The sequence below is a fragment of the Chiloscyllium plagiosum genome, unplaced genomic scaffold, assembly GCF_037043375.1.
Source record: "Chiloscyllium plagiosum isolate Xiang-an unplaced genomic scaffold, Cpla_swu_hap1 HiC_scaffold_17, whole genome shotgun sequence".
NCBI classification, from domain to species: Eukaryota; Metazoa; Chordata; class Chondrichthyes; order Orectolobiformes; family Hemiscylliidae; genus Chiloscyllium; species Chiloscyllium plagiosum.
The window spans coordinates 36,050,615-36,063,452 of NW_028270155.1; the positions used below are offsets into that span (position 1 = coordinate 36,050,615).

Genomic DNA, 12,838 nt, shown 5'->3' on the forward strand with positions numbered 1-12,838 from the left:
TTTTAAAATCCACATTCAACAAGGATATGGGTCTGTACGAAGAGCAGTCATCTGGGGTCTTTCCTTTCTTAAGAATGAGAGAAATATTTGTTTCTCTCAGAGAAGGTGGAAGGCAACCCTGACTGTGTGAATAATTATACATATCTATAAGTGGCCCGACCAATTCACCTATAAAAATTCTTTATAGAACTCAGCCTGGAATCCGTCTGGTCCGGGCGCTTTACCACTCTAGAGCTGCCTCACTGCCTCCTGCACTTCCTGGGTTGCCAGGGGGGCACTCAACAACGACAACTGCTCTGAGGTTAGGCCCAGGAGGGCCAGATTTTAAAAAAGACTCCATCTTCCTCGTTCTATCCTCACAGCCCTCTGACTTATACAATTCAAAGTAGAACTTTCTAAAGGCTGCATTGATCTATTTTAGGATCACAAGTCAGGTACCAGCACTCTCTCTAATAGACATAATGGATTGGGCAGCCTTTTTTTTTCTGTCAAGGTATGCCAGATACCTGCCCGGCTTATCGCCGTGCTCAAATAATCTCTGCTTCACAAACAATATCTCCCTCTTTACTGTTTGAGTAAGTGCGGTATTCAAAGTTGCCCTGAGGGCTGTGATCCGCTGTAGTTTAGTAATGGAGGCCTGTCAACGTACGCTGTCTCAGCCACCTTCAGGCAAGCCTCGAGGAAACGCTGTTGTTCTCCCTTTTGTCTTTTCCGGGTCGCAGAATATGAGATAACCAAGCCTCGCGCATATGCCTTAGCAGTCTCCCACATCACCGATGGGTTACTGGCTGTGCCTGAGTTGATATCCCAGAAAGTTTTAAATTCCTGCGAGAAATATTTAATGAACTTACTATCCTTAAAAGGACAAGGTCCATACGCCAATGTCGGGAACCTATCTCGTCATCACTAGTCTTAATCTCCGTATATACTGCGGCATGGTCAAAAATAGTTATGTTACCCATTTTACAAAACAATATCGAGTTCAAAAAGGTCGAAGGGACAAAAAACATATTGATTCTGGTATGGCATTTGTGTGGATTAGAATAAAAAGTAAAGTCTCTACCCTCAGGTTGAAGACACCTCCACACACCTACCAGCCCCAACTTCCTATTCAGATCAGCCAACTGCCTAGTTCTCAAAGGGATGCCCGCGGAGCTCCTAGGTATCCTGTCCATCTCTGGGTCAATGATACAGTTAAAATCTCCCCCTATAATTGTGTGGTGCAACCCTGAGAGCCATCAACTTGGTGTACGTTTCTGCTACAAATTTAAAATCCCATATTTATCTCCATATATTAGGGCTGTAATTAATATATATCATCCATACTCATCTTTTATCTGGCTTAGCATTTGGAAGGGAAGATTCTTCTGAATAAGAATGGCCACTCCCCTACCTTTTGGGCTGAAATCCAACCTGTGCAGCTTCGAATGCTCCTTATCAATTAGATGTGTCTCCTGTAGAGGGCTACATCAGCCCTTTCTTTTTAAAGACTTGATAATGTCTTTTTCCTTTTGATTGGTGAGTGGCTCCCCTTGACATTCCAGGTGCACCACCTAAATGAATGACTAGGCATGATCGTTCAAGCAAACCCGAGACCCCCCAGGAGGAAGAACCCCACCCAAAAGACATTGAGTAAAAACCATAAACAATTCACATGTAAGAACACCCTTTAAAACAACTAAATCAAAACAGCTAAGAACTACTCCTAAAAAAACATGAAACATATTTAAAAGGAAAATTTCCCCCTATCCACAGGAGGTACTGCTACCTTCCAGCAATCCCTCCATAACATCTCCCGGCTAGAGCCATGCCCTTGGCCCAGGCATCACAAAGTAGAGCAAATAAATGCCAATATCTTATAATACAGGAGTTAAAAGTGGGCGACCAACTATTACCTAACTATTACCAAAACAACAACATAAGTCAAAAATGTATAAAATTACAAAATTACAATCCCATCAAGTATTAAGCAACAAAAAAACAACTCAGAAAGATCCCCCAATAATCGTATAAACCTCGCGAGTTATAGATAAGAATCCAAAAAAAGGATAAAGAACGAGCCCGCCCCTGAGGAAGGATGGAACAGAGAAAGAGGGAAAGAGGAGGAGAAAAAAACAAAAGGGGGGCAAAATAAAGTCATTATCCATACAGTTCAAGTCCTGCAGTCTATTTTGTCATAATGGAGTGGCTCTCCATTATGACAAAACTCCATTCTCTTATGGCAAATAGGTGAGCATTACTTATGGAACATCACAGGACTTTCTACCAGCCCAACAATAAAAAAAACTGTTGCGTACTAGAATAGCCAAATTGTATTTTACTAAAACCAATTTATTCAACAATTTGCAAAATCATGGTCCTACACCAGTATAAAACAAGTTTTTGACTAATCTGTATGAGCATGAGGATAAATGAAATGAGAAAACCTTGCTGAGGTCACTAAGAATATCATATCATTGCTCACTTCCTATAACTTTAAGTGGCAATATCCAATTTGCTGGATTACTGGTGCTTTGATCATATCTATTGCTCAGATTAAACCAGAATGATACTGGTGACCTGCTCTGAGAGTGTCTTTGTTTAAGCACATGTCTTGATGTCAGCTAACTAATTGAACTAATGTAAAAATAATCATCGTTTGGACAAGCTAATTGGCTGGAAAGTTCTCTGTGAAATTATATAAAAATTTTGAAAAAAGTTTAATTTATGACTATTGGCTAGTCACGATGCTAAATGTATCAAAATTAATTCAAATCTGTTTGTTTCAGAATTCATGATGTGCATTCAATTCCACATCAACAGGATGCCACATCAGTAAATGCTTTGTTGAAGGACTAATTATGAATTTGTTAAGAAGACAGTTAGAGACCATACAGCTACAACGATTTTGAATTTAACTGAGAAATAAATTATTAAATAGTAAATAGTAATTTACTAAGTGACTTGCATAGCATTATTAATATAATTCCCCTTCTTTGAAATATATTACTCTACCACTAATTACAACCTAGGAGTTTTCAGTTAGCTCAGGTATCTGCAGCAATATATAGACCTACCCGGGGATCTTATTCGTCCAAATTAGAAGCCAAAGAGATTTTTGCTAACTTTGTGAAATGAGATTCTCTTACCAAATATGTACTTGACTGAAACAAGATAAAAGTAGAGGAACATTACACTGTTCAAGTAATTCAAATCGGAATAGATAGAAAACATTTGGCACTGACTATTAGATGTGTCACTATCTTTGTTCTGAGCTATTCTATTGAGTTCTCCAGTAAATTGTGGTGTGACTCTAACATTCAAATTTATGACATTAAGACATAAATGTTAGTTCATGATATTCTGAGTCATTAATGCAGTTAATTTATGTCCATCAATTTGTCTGTTTCCATCTCCATAAACAGAATTAGTTTTGGTTAAATTTCAGACACAGAATCATCTTTTGTAAAAGATTAACAGACTACATTAATGAGGCACTGGTGAGGGCCAAAACAAAGTAGTGACCCTGAAAATCCTGACTAGAAATTTCCTCTTGAGTTAATGACCTTGGATTAGGCCTGAAAAATAGGCTTTTGTCTCACCCTGAGGGAGGGATTAAGATCTGCTGACTGGTACTTGGGTGATGTTTGGAACACAAAACATTCTTTTTCAAGAGGCTGCACTAATTATTTTAAAGTTTGGAAACATTCCCAACAAAATCCATTACATAATTTATAAATCTAGGCTTTAGGACTACCTTTTTTAAAGCAATATAAAATCAAGTCAAATCAGAAGATCTGAACAGATTATTTGCCTCAAGAATAAATTGCTTACAATTAAATCAGTTCAGAGCACAACAGCAAACCACCTTTTTGGAACTTTGCTAGACTGATGTAATAGAAATTAATTTCTCAGGCTATTGTGTGCAATCCATGAGAAACGTTCTGGTATAAAGTTGGCTGCTGAAAAGCATTATAGACTGATTTAGCATGTTGTTATAACATTGTGAGAATGGAATGTACACTGTATCTTTCAAAATACACAACTGTCATGCAACATTTGTGCAGAATGATTTTCTCTACTTTTTCATGACAAACATCAGTTGAAATATTTTGACAGTCTGAGTGCCTTCAGAATTCTGAGGAACAAAAGAACAAAGAACGATAAGCATGGGAACAAGTCCTTCAGCTCTCCAAGCCTGTGTCAACACATTTTGCCCTTACATACTAAAACTGTCTTCACTTACATGATCCACATCCCTCTATTGCCTACCTATTCATGTATTCATCCAGGTTTTTCTTGAATGCTATTATTATGTTTGTTGCCACCATTTTCTCTGGCAGCGCGTTCCAGACACTAACCAAACTTTGTGTGGAAAACTTGCCTCACACATCTCTGTTAAATTTCCTTCCCCCACACCTTGAATCTGTGCACTCTAGTAATTGACACCTCCACCCTGGGATAAAGGCTCATACTTTCCACTCTATGCCATTCACAATCTTATAAACTTCTAACAGGTTGCCCCTTAACCTCCTGCATTCTAGTGAAAACAAACCCAGTCTATACAACCTTTCTTCATAACTAAAATCTCCCACATCAGGCAACATCTTGATAAACCTTTCTCTGTACCCTGCCCAAAGCATCCACATCCTTCAGGTAGTGTGGTGACCAGAACTGTACATAATATTCCAAGCGTAGTTTAACTAAAGATCTATAAAGCTGCAGCATAACTTGTCTATCCTTATACCCAATGCCCCCTTCCATGAGGTAAGCATGTCCCATAGGCTTTTTATACTATCTTATCTAACTGCACTGCTACCTTCAGAGATCTGTGGACCTGTACATCCAGATCCCTCTGCATATCAATTCTCCTGAGATAACTATATTCCAGAGAAAGTATATTCCTGTTAGGGTGAAAGGAAAGGCTGGTAGGTATAGGGAATGCTGGATGACTAGAGAAATTGAGCTTTAGTTAAGAAAAAGAAGGATGCACATGTCAGGTATAGATAGGATAGATTGAGTGAATCCTTAGAAGAGTACAAAGGCAGTAGGAGTATACTAAGGGGGAAATGAGGAGGGCAAAAATGGGACGTGAGATAGCTTTGGCAAACAGAATTAAGGAGGATCCAATGGGTTTTTACAAATACATTAAGGACAAAAGGGTAACTAGGGAGACAATAGGGCCCCTCAAGATCAGCCTTTGTGTGGAACTGCAGAAAATGGGGGAGATACTAAACGAGTATTTTGCATCAGTATTTACTGTGGTAAAGGATATGGAAGATATAAAATATAGGGAAATAGATGGTGACATCTTGAAAAATGTCCATATTACAGAGAAGGAAGTGCTGGATGTCTTGAAATGCATAAAAGTGGTTAAATCCCCTGGACCTGATCAGGTATAGCCTAGAACTCTGTGGGAAGTTAGGGAAGTGATTCCTGGGCGTCTTGCTGAGATATTTGTATCATCGATAGTTTCAGGTAAGGTGCCGGAAGACTGGAGGTTGGCTAATGTGGTGCCACTGTTTAAGAAGGGTGGTAAGGACAAGCCAGGGAACTATAGAACAGTGAGCCTGACGTCAGTGATGGTCAAATTGTTGGAGGGAATCCTAAGGGACAGGATGTATTTGGAAAGGCAAGGAGTGATTAGGGATAGTCAACATGGCTTTGTGCATAGGGAATTGAGTTTTTTGAAGAAGTAACAAAGAGGATTGATGAGGGCAGAGCGGTAGATGTGATCTATATGGATTTCAGTAAGATGTTTGACAAGGTTTCCCATAGGAGACTGGTTAGCAAGGTTAGATCTCATGGAATACAGGGAGAACTAGCCATTTGGATACAGAACTGGCTCAAAGGTAGAAGACAGTGGGTGGTGGTGGAGGGTTGTTTTTCAGACTGGAGGCCAGTGACCAGTGGAGTGCCACAAGGATCGATGCTGGGTCCACTACTTTTCGTCATTTATAAAAATGATTTGGATATGAGCATAAGAGCTATAGTTAGTAAGTTTGTAGATGATACCAAAATTGGAGGTGTAGTGGACAGTGAAGAAGGTTACCTCAGATTACAATGGGATCTTGATCAGATGGGCCAATGGGCAAAGAACTGGCAGATGGAGTTTAATTTGGATAAATACGAGGTGCTGCATTTTGGAAAGCAAATCTTAGTAGGACTTATACACTTAATGGTAAGGTCTTAGGGAGTGTTGCTGAACAAAGAGACCTTGGAGTGCAGGTTCATAGTTCCTTGAAAGCGGTAGATGGGATAGTGAAGAAGGTATTTAGTATGCTTTCCTTTATTAGTCAGAGTATTGAGTACAGGAGTTGGGACATCATGTTGCGACTGTACAAGACATTGGTTAGGCCACTGTTGGAATATTGTGTGCAATTCTGGTCTCCTTCCTATTGGAAAGATGTTGTGAAACTTGAAAGGGTTCAGAAAAGATTTACAAGAGTGTTGCCAGGGTTGGAGGATTTGAGCTATAGGGAGATGCTGAACAGGCTGTAGCTGTTTTGTCTGGAGTGTTGGAGGCTGAGCGGTGACCCAATAGAGGTTTACAAAATTATGAGGGGCATGGATAGGATAGATAAACAAAGTCTTTTCCCTGGGGTTGGGGAGTCCAGACTAGAGGGCATAGGTTTAGGTGAGAGGGGAAAGATATAAAAGAGACCTCAGGGGCAACTTTTTCACGCAGAGGGTGGTACATGTATGAAATGAGCTGCCAGAGGAAGTGGTGGAGGCTGGTACAATTGCAACATTTAAAAGGCATTTGGATGGGTATATGAATAAGGAGAAAGTGAGGTCTGCAGATGCTGGAGATCAAAGTTGAAACTTTATTGCTGGAACAGCACAGCAGGTCAGGCAGCATCCAGGGAACAGGAGATTCGACGTTTCGGGCACAGGCCCTTCTTCAGGAATCAGATTCCTGAAGAAGGGCCTGTGCCCGAAACGTCGAATCTCCTGTTCCCTGGATGCTGCCTGACCTGCTGTGCTGTTCCAGCAATAAAGTTTCAACCTGGGTATATGAATAAGAAGGGTTTGGAGGGATAAGGGCTGGGTGCTGGCAGGTGGGACTAGATTGTGTTGGGACATCTGGTCTGCATGGGTGGGTTGGACCAAAAGGTCTGTTTCCGTGCTGTACATCTCTATGATGCTATGACTCCTAAGGGTTCTGCCATTCATTATATAATTTACACCTGTACTTGACCTTCCAAAATACATCACCTCACATTTGGCTGGATTAAACTTCATCTGCCATTTTTCTGCCCATGCCTTTAACTGATCTATAATCTTCTATATCCTCTGATAATCTTTCTAACTATCCACAACTCCACTAATCTTTGTATCATCCGCAAATTTTCCAATAAGACCAGCTATGTTTTACTCCAAATCACTTATGTCGACCACAAACAGCAGATGTCCCAGCACTGATCCCTGTGGAACACCACTAGTCACAAACTTTCATTCCACCACTACCCTCTGTCTCTTGTGGCTAAGCCAGTTCTGTATTCATCTTGCTAACTCACCCCGGATATCATGTGGCTTCACCTTTTGTACGATTCTGCCATGAGGGACCTTATCAAATGCTTTACTGAAGTCCATGTAGATAACATCAAATTAATTTCCCTCATCAGTCATCTTCATCACCACCTCAATAAACTTAATCAAGTTAGTGACACACAACCTCCCCCACACGAAACCACGCTGTCTATTGCTAATACGTCTATTTGCTTCTAAATGCATATAGGTCGTGTCCCTGAGAATCTTTTCCAATAATTTCCCTATCACCGATGTGAGGCTCGCAGGCCTGTAATTTCCTGGATTATCACTGTTCCCTTCTTAAACAATGAGACAACATTGGCTATTCTCCGATCCTCTGGGACCTTACTTGTGGCCAAAGAGGATACAAAGATGTCTGCCAATGCTCCAGCAATTTGTTCTTTTGCTTCCCTCAATTTTCTGGGATAGATCCCAACAGGACCCAGGGACTCATCTACTTTTTAAGACACAAAACCTCTTTATTTTTAATATGAACTTGGCTTAGAAATTCAACACTCCATTTCCTGCTATCATTCACCACCAATTCCTCCTGTTTGGTGAATATTTGTTTAGGACCTCCTTTACCTCTTCTGGCTCCACACATAGATTCCCTGCTTTGTCTTTGAGTGGGCCAACCCTTCCACTGGCTACCCTTTCGCTTTTTATATATGTTTAAAAAACCTTGGGATTCTCCTTAATCCTGTTGCAAATGACTTTTCAAGGCCAGTTTTAGCCTTTCTAATTCCTTTTACGTTCTTTCCTACTTTCCTTATATACTTCAAGGGCTTCATCAGTTCCCATCCTCCTATGCTTCAGTTTTCTTTTTGACCAAGATCGTAACATCCCTGTTCATCCAAGATTCGTGTAACTTGCTATACCTAGCCTTCATTCTTGCAGGAATGTGTCATTTCTGAACTCTTATCAACTGCCATTTGAAATACTCCTGTATGTCTGATGAGGATTTGCCTTCAAACAGCTGCCTCCAATCAACATTCTCCAGTTCCTGCCTAATATTATTGGAGTTCGTCTTCCCCTAATTTAACACCTTCTCCCAAGGACTGCCATTATCCCCTATCCATGAATGTCTTAAAATTCACAGTGTTATGGTCACTGGTCCCACAATGCTCCCACACTGAAACTTCACTCACCTGGCTAAGCTCATGTCCCAAAACCAGGTCCAGTATAATCCCTTCTCTGTTTGGACTGTTTACGTACTGAGTCAAGAAACCCTCTTGAATGTCCAGTCAATATAGGGGAAGTTAAAATCACCCACCATAACAACTCTACTGTTTTCACATCTTTCCAAAATCTGTCTACATATTCTCTCTTGTATCTCCTACTGACTGTTGGGAAGCCTGCAGTGTATCCCCAGCATTGTGATTTCACCTTTCTTATTCTCAAGTTCTATCCGTATTGCCTCATTGCATGAGTCCTCTGAGGTGTCCTTCCTCAGTAGAGCTGTGAGAAACTCCCGCACCCCTGTTCCATCCCTTTCTATCACACTTGAAACATCTAAATTCAGCTGCCAGTCCTAACTGTCTTTCAGCTAAGTCTCCATAATTGCAATAATGCCTTGGTTCCAAGTACTAACCAAAGTTTTAAGTTCTACCTTACTTATTATACTTCTTGCATTGAAACTCGTGCATTTCAGACCATCTCCCCTGCTCTTTTCTGTAGCATTTCCCTGCCTGTTCTTTTTCTTAGGGGAGAAAGTGAGGTCTGCAGATGCTGGAGATCAGAGCTGGAAATGTGTTTCTTTTTCTTAGTCATGTCAGGACGTGGCCTGTCATTTTGCAAGAGCAATTTCTTTACCAATCTATAGTTCCTTTTGTGGGTTCACCTTGATAATGTAACCCAGAAGGCAAATTGTCAATTGCACCTGATTTTCTGTATGTACCAAAATCAAAAACAAAAATTGCTGAAAAAAAGTCAGCAGCTCTGACAGCATCTATGGAGAGAAATTGGAGTTAACATTTCAAGTCCAGTGACGCTTCCTCAGAATTGATGGTAGCTAGCAAAAGATTGATATTTATGCAGAAGATGGAATCCAAAGCTCAAAAACAGCTTCCAGGTGAAGCAGTGCACTTCACTCAATCTTGCGAAAGTGAGGACTGCAGGTGCTGGAGATTAGAGCCCTTCCTGATGAAGGACTTTTGCCCGAAATGTCGATTTTCCTGCTCCTTGCGTGCTGCCTGTCCTGCTGTGCTTTTCCAGCACCACACCCTTCACTCAATTTAGTTTGCTGCATTTGCTGCTCACAATGTGGTCTCCTCTATGAATGGAAACAAAGTGTATATGGGGTGACTGCTTCGCAGAACACCTATGTTCTCTCTGCAAAAAAGACCCTCCGCTTCCAGTTGCCTGCCACTTCAATATACCACCTGGTTGCCTGGCCAACATCTCTGTCTCAGGCTTGCGCAGTGCTCCAGCGAAGCTCAGCACAAGCTAAAAGAACAGCATCTCATTTTCCGCTTGGGAACTCTACAGCCTTCTGCACTCAATATCGTGTTCAACAATTTTACGGCTTGTGGCACCTTCGCTCATATCCTTACCCAAACCCCCACACATTAGGCCTCATTATCACATGGTCTGCTATTACACATTGCCCATTGTTAACCACTAATAGTTCCCATTACCAACCATTCATTCTCCCAGGCTGACAGTTATCTACTCTGTCCAACTGTTCTTCTCTCTATTTCGGTTCTATCTCCACCTATTGTTTACTCATACCATCCCCATCTTCTGCACAAAAAAAACTTTTCCTATTGACCATTTTTTCTGAAGATAACTCTGATTTCTCTGCACAGATGCTGGTAGACCTGCTGAGATTTTCCAGCAATTTCTGATTTTGTTTATGACGAAATACCGTCCCACCCCCCGCCACTTGCCTGGATGAGTAACCTCCAGGAACACCAAGAAGTTTGAAACCAAAACAAAGTATAGGTACACAATTTTATATCCAAAATTCCAAAATCCGAAAAGCTCTGAAATCTGAAATTTTTCATGGAGTGTGGAATGTCATTTTGGAATGCAAACAGGTAACCCAACTCCACACCCACTTGAACCATGTCACTCAGGTGTGACGTGGCAGCATGGCCCAACACTGGCAAGCATCAATTGTGTCTCAGCGCTCGTACTATTCACATGTGCATCTGCTGTTAGGTAATTTTTTAAAATTTCACTGTGAAAATGTCATTTATTCAGAGATCTGAAAAATTCTGAATTCAGAAAAACAAATGGCCCCAAGGAGTTTGGACAAAGAATTGTGTATCTGTAGTTGGCTTGTTTGCTACCACTTCCACAAACATCCATAGTCTCCACCACATATGTTGAGTTGCAAAGCTGCATTCCATCCACATGTTGTACAGCAGAAATTTGTCAAGGTTCTTTAGAATGCACTTTCCAAACACAAGAGAGCCACCATCCAGAAGAACAAGTGCAGCAGAAACATGGGAATGCCACCACCAGCAATTTCCGCTCCAAGTCACTCACCACTCAGATTTGGAAATATCTTGCTGTGCCTTCATTTTAATTGGGTCAAAATCCTGGAACTAATTTTCGAACAGCATTGTGGGTATATCACAACACATGGACTTCAGTAGCTCAAGAAGGCAGCTTGCTACCATGGGAATCTATGATCAGAGTGTCAAATGTTCTACAAATGTCAAAATAGCAGTGTTGCTGAAAACTGTGCTCTTCTTGGAATGCTAACAAATTGGGTGCCATGATAGGAGCTGAGCTGGATCCTATGGTAAGTTTATTATTGCCAGGGTTGGAGGGTTTGATCTATAAGGAGAGGCTGAATAGGCTGGGGATATTTTCCCTTGATTGTTGGAGGCTGAGGGGTGACCTTATAGAGGTTTATAAAATCATGAAGGACATGGATAGGATAGATAGACACAGTCTTTTGCCTGGGTTTGGGTGAGTCCAAAACTAGAGGGCATAGATTTAAGGCGAGAGGGAAAGGATCTAAAATGAACCTAAGAGGCAACATTTTCACGAAGTGGATGGTGCATGTATGGAATGAGCTGCCAGAGGAAGCGATGAAGGTGGGTACAATTACAACCTTTAAAAGGCATCTGTATCAGTATATGAATAGGAAGTGTTTAAAGGGATATGGGCCAAATGCTGGCAAATCTATCTAGATTTATACAGGATTTCTGGTCGGCACGGATGAGTTGGATCCAAGGGTCTGTTTCCGGGCTCTACATCTCTATGACTATTGTAGGACATCAACCTCTGCTTTAAAAAACAGACATGGGTTGGATAATGTTATCTCTCTAAAACATTACTTTAATATGTATTTGTCTCATTTTTTGCAAGTACAAGGAGCATAATCCACTTCTTCATTCATTCTGTCATTCACCTCATTGTCAACTGTATATGGAATTTAAATGTCAGTATTCAGTGATTTTTAATCACAAGTTATCAAATTTATTTCAGAGAAAAAACTCAATACAGGTAAACTTGTCTTTTAACTGTCAATTGGTTTCAGTTCTTATTTTCTCAAGTTCAGTTTCTGTTTTAGAAAACTGCTCAAATGTTTGCTTTCTTTTCCCCAGACTAAACAATCTTCTCTTTCATTTATTTTCACTCACTTGGTTTTCTTTGCCACTGCCACCTGAGTAATTAACAGAGCAGCTTTTACTAAGTTTGTATTTCCATTGAGATTTGTTCATTAAACACAATTGACTACTTTAAAAAATATGTTATGTGGATAAAGACAGGATGTGATTACCGGTACAAACAATGCCAGATGTGGCGGAGGAGTTCCTAGTTTGACGGGAATCTATACAAATGATTTTGAATTAGTTTGCTTCCATCAATGGCTGTGTTTGTGTAGGTTAATTATACATATTTGTGAAATGTGAATAACAAAAAGTGAATCTACGCAAGGGAGTTTAACAAAGTAATACTTGGCAATACATTTTGCTATTTGGGATGACTTAAAGTGTAATTGTGTTTTTTGTGTAACCTGTACAGATACAAATGCAAATGAAGGCCTTCGCTATTGAATCACTGGGACAATACACTCATTCATTGTTGTGCTGGCCCAGGAGTGTTGAATCTGTTCTGTTGGTTGTCCTGAGATGAACGACATTGAGTGCCAAGATCAGCTGGAAGGCAACAATAAAATCAGGCAAGATTTCCATTCCTGTTTCCCAATCTGTTAGAAATTACTGTTAGAAATTACTTGTGTATAGACATCATGTGAAGTAAATCCATATTGTGTATAATGCAAAATAATGCAGCATTGCTTTACTGAAGCACTATATCAGTCATAGAGTTGACAGTTGAGGTTAGGTTCAGATTAGAGAAGATCTTA

At 40.4% G+C, this 12,838-nt stretch overlaps 1 long non-coding RNA gene across 1 annotated transcript in view; it reads left to right on the forward strand.

Annotated features, from left to right (window-relative positions):
* LOC148147312 (uncharacterized) overlaps nt 1–12,632 on the forward strand; it is a 45,588-nt gene extending 32,956 nt beyond the window's left edge. Inside the window, exon 3 of the long non-coding RNA XR_015759869.1 lies at nt 12,496–12,632. This is a non-coding gene — a long non-coding RNA (uncharacterized LOC148147312). The remainder of the gene's footprint in view (nt 1–12,495) is intronic.
* The last annotated feature ends 206 nt before the right edge of the window (nt 12,633–12,838 follow it).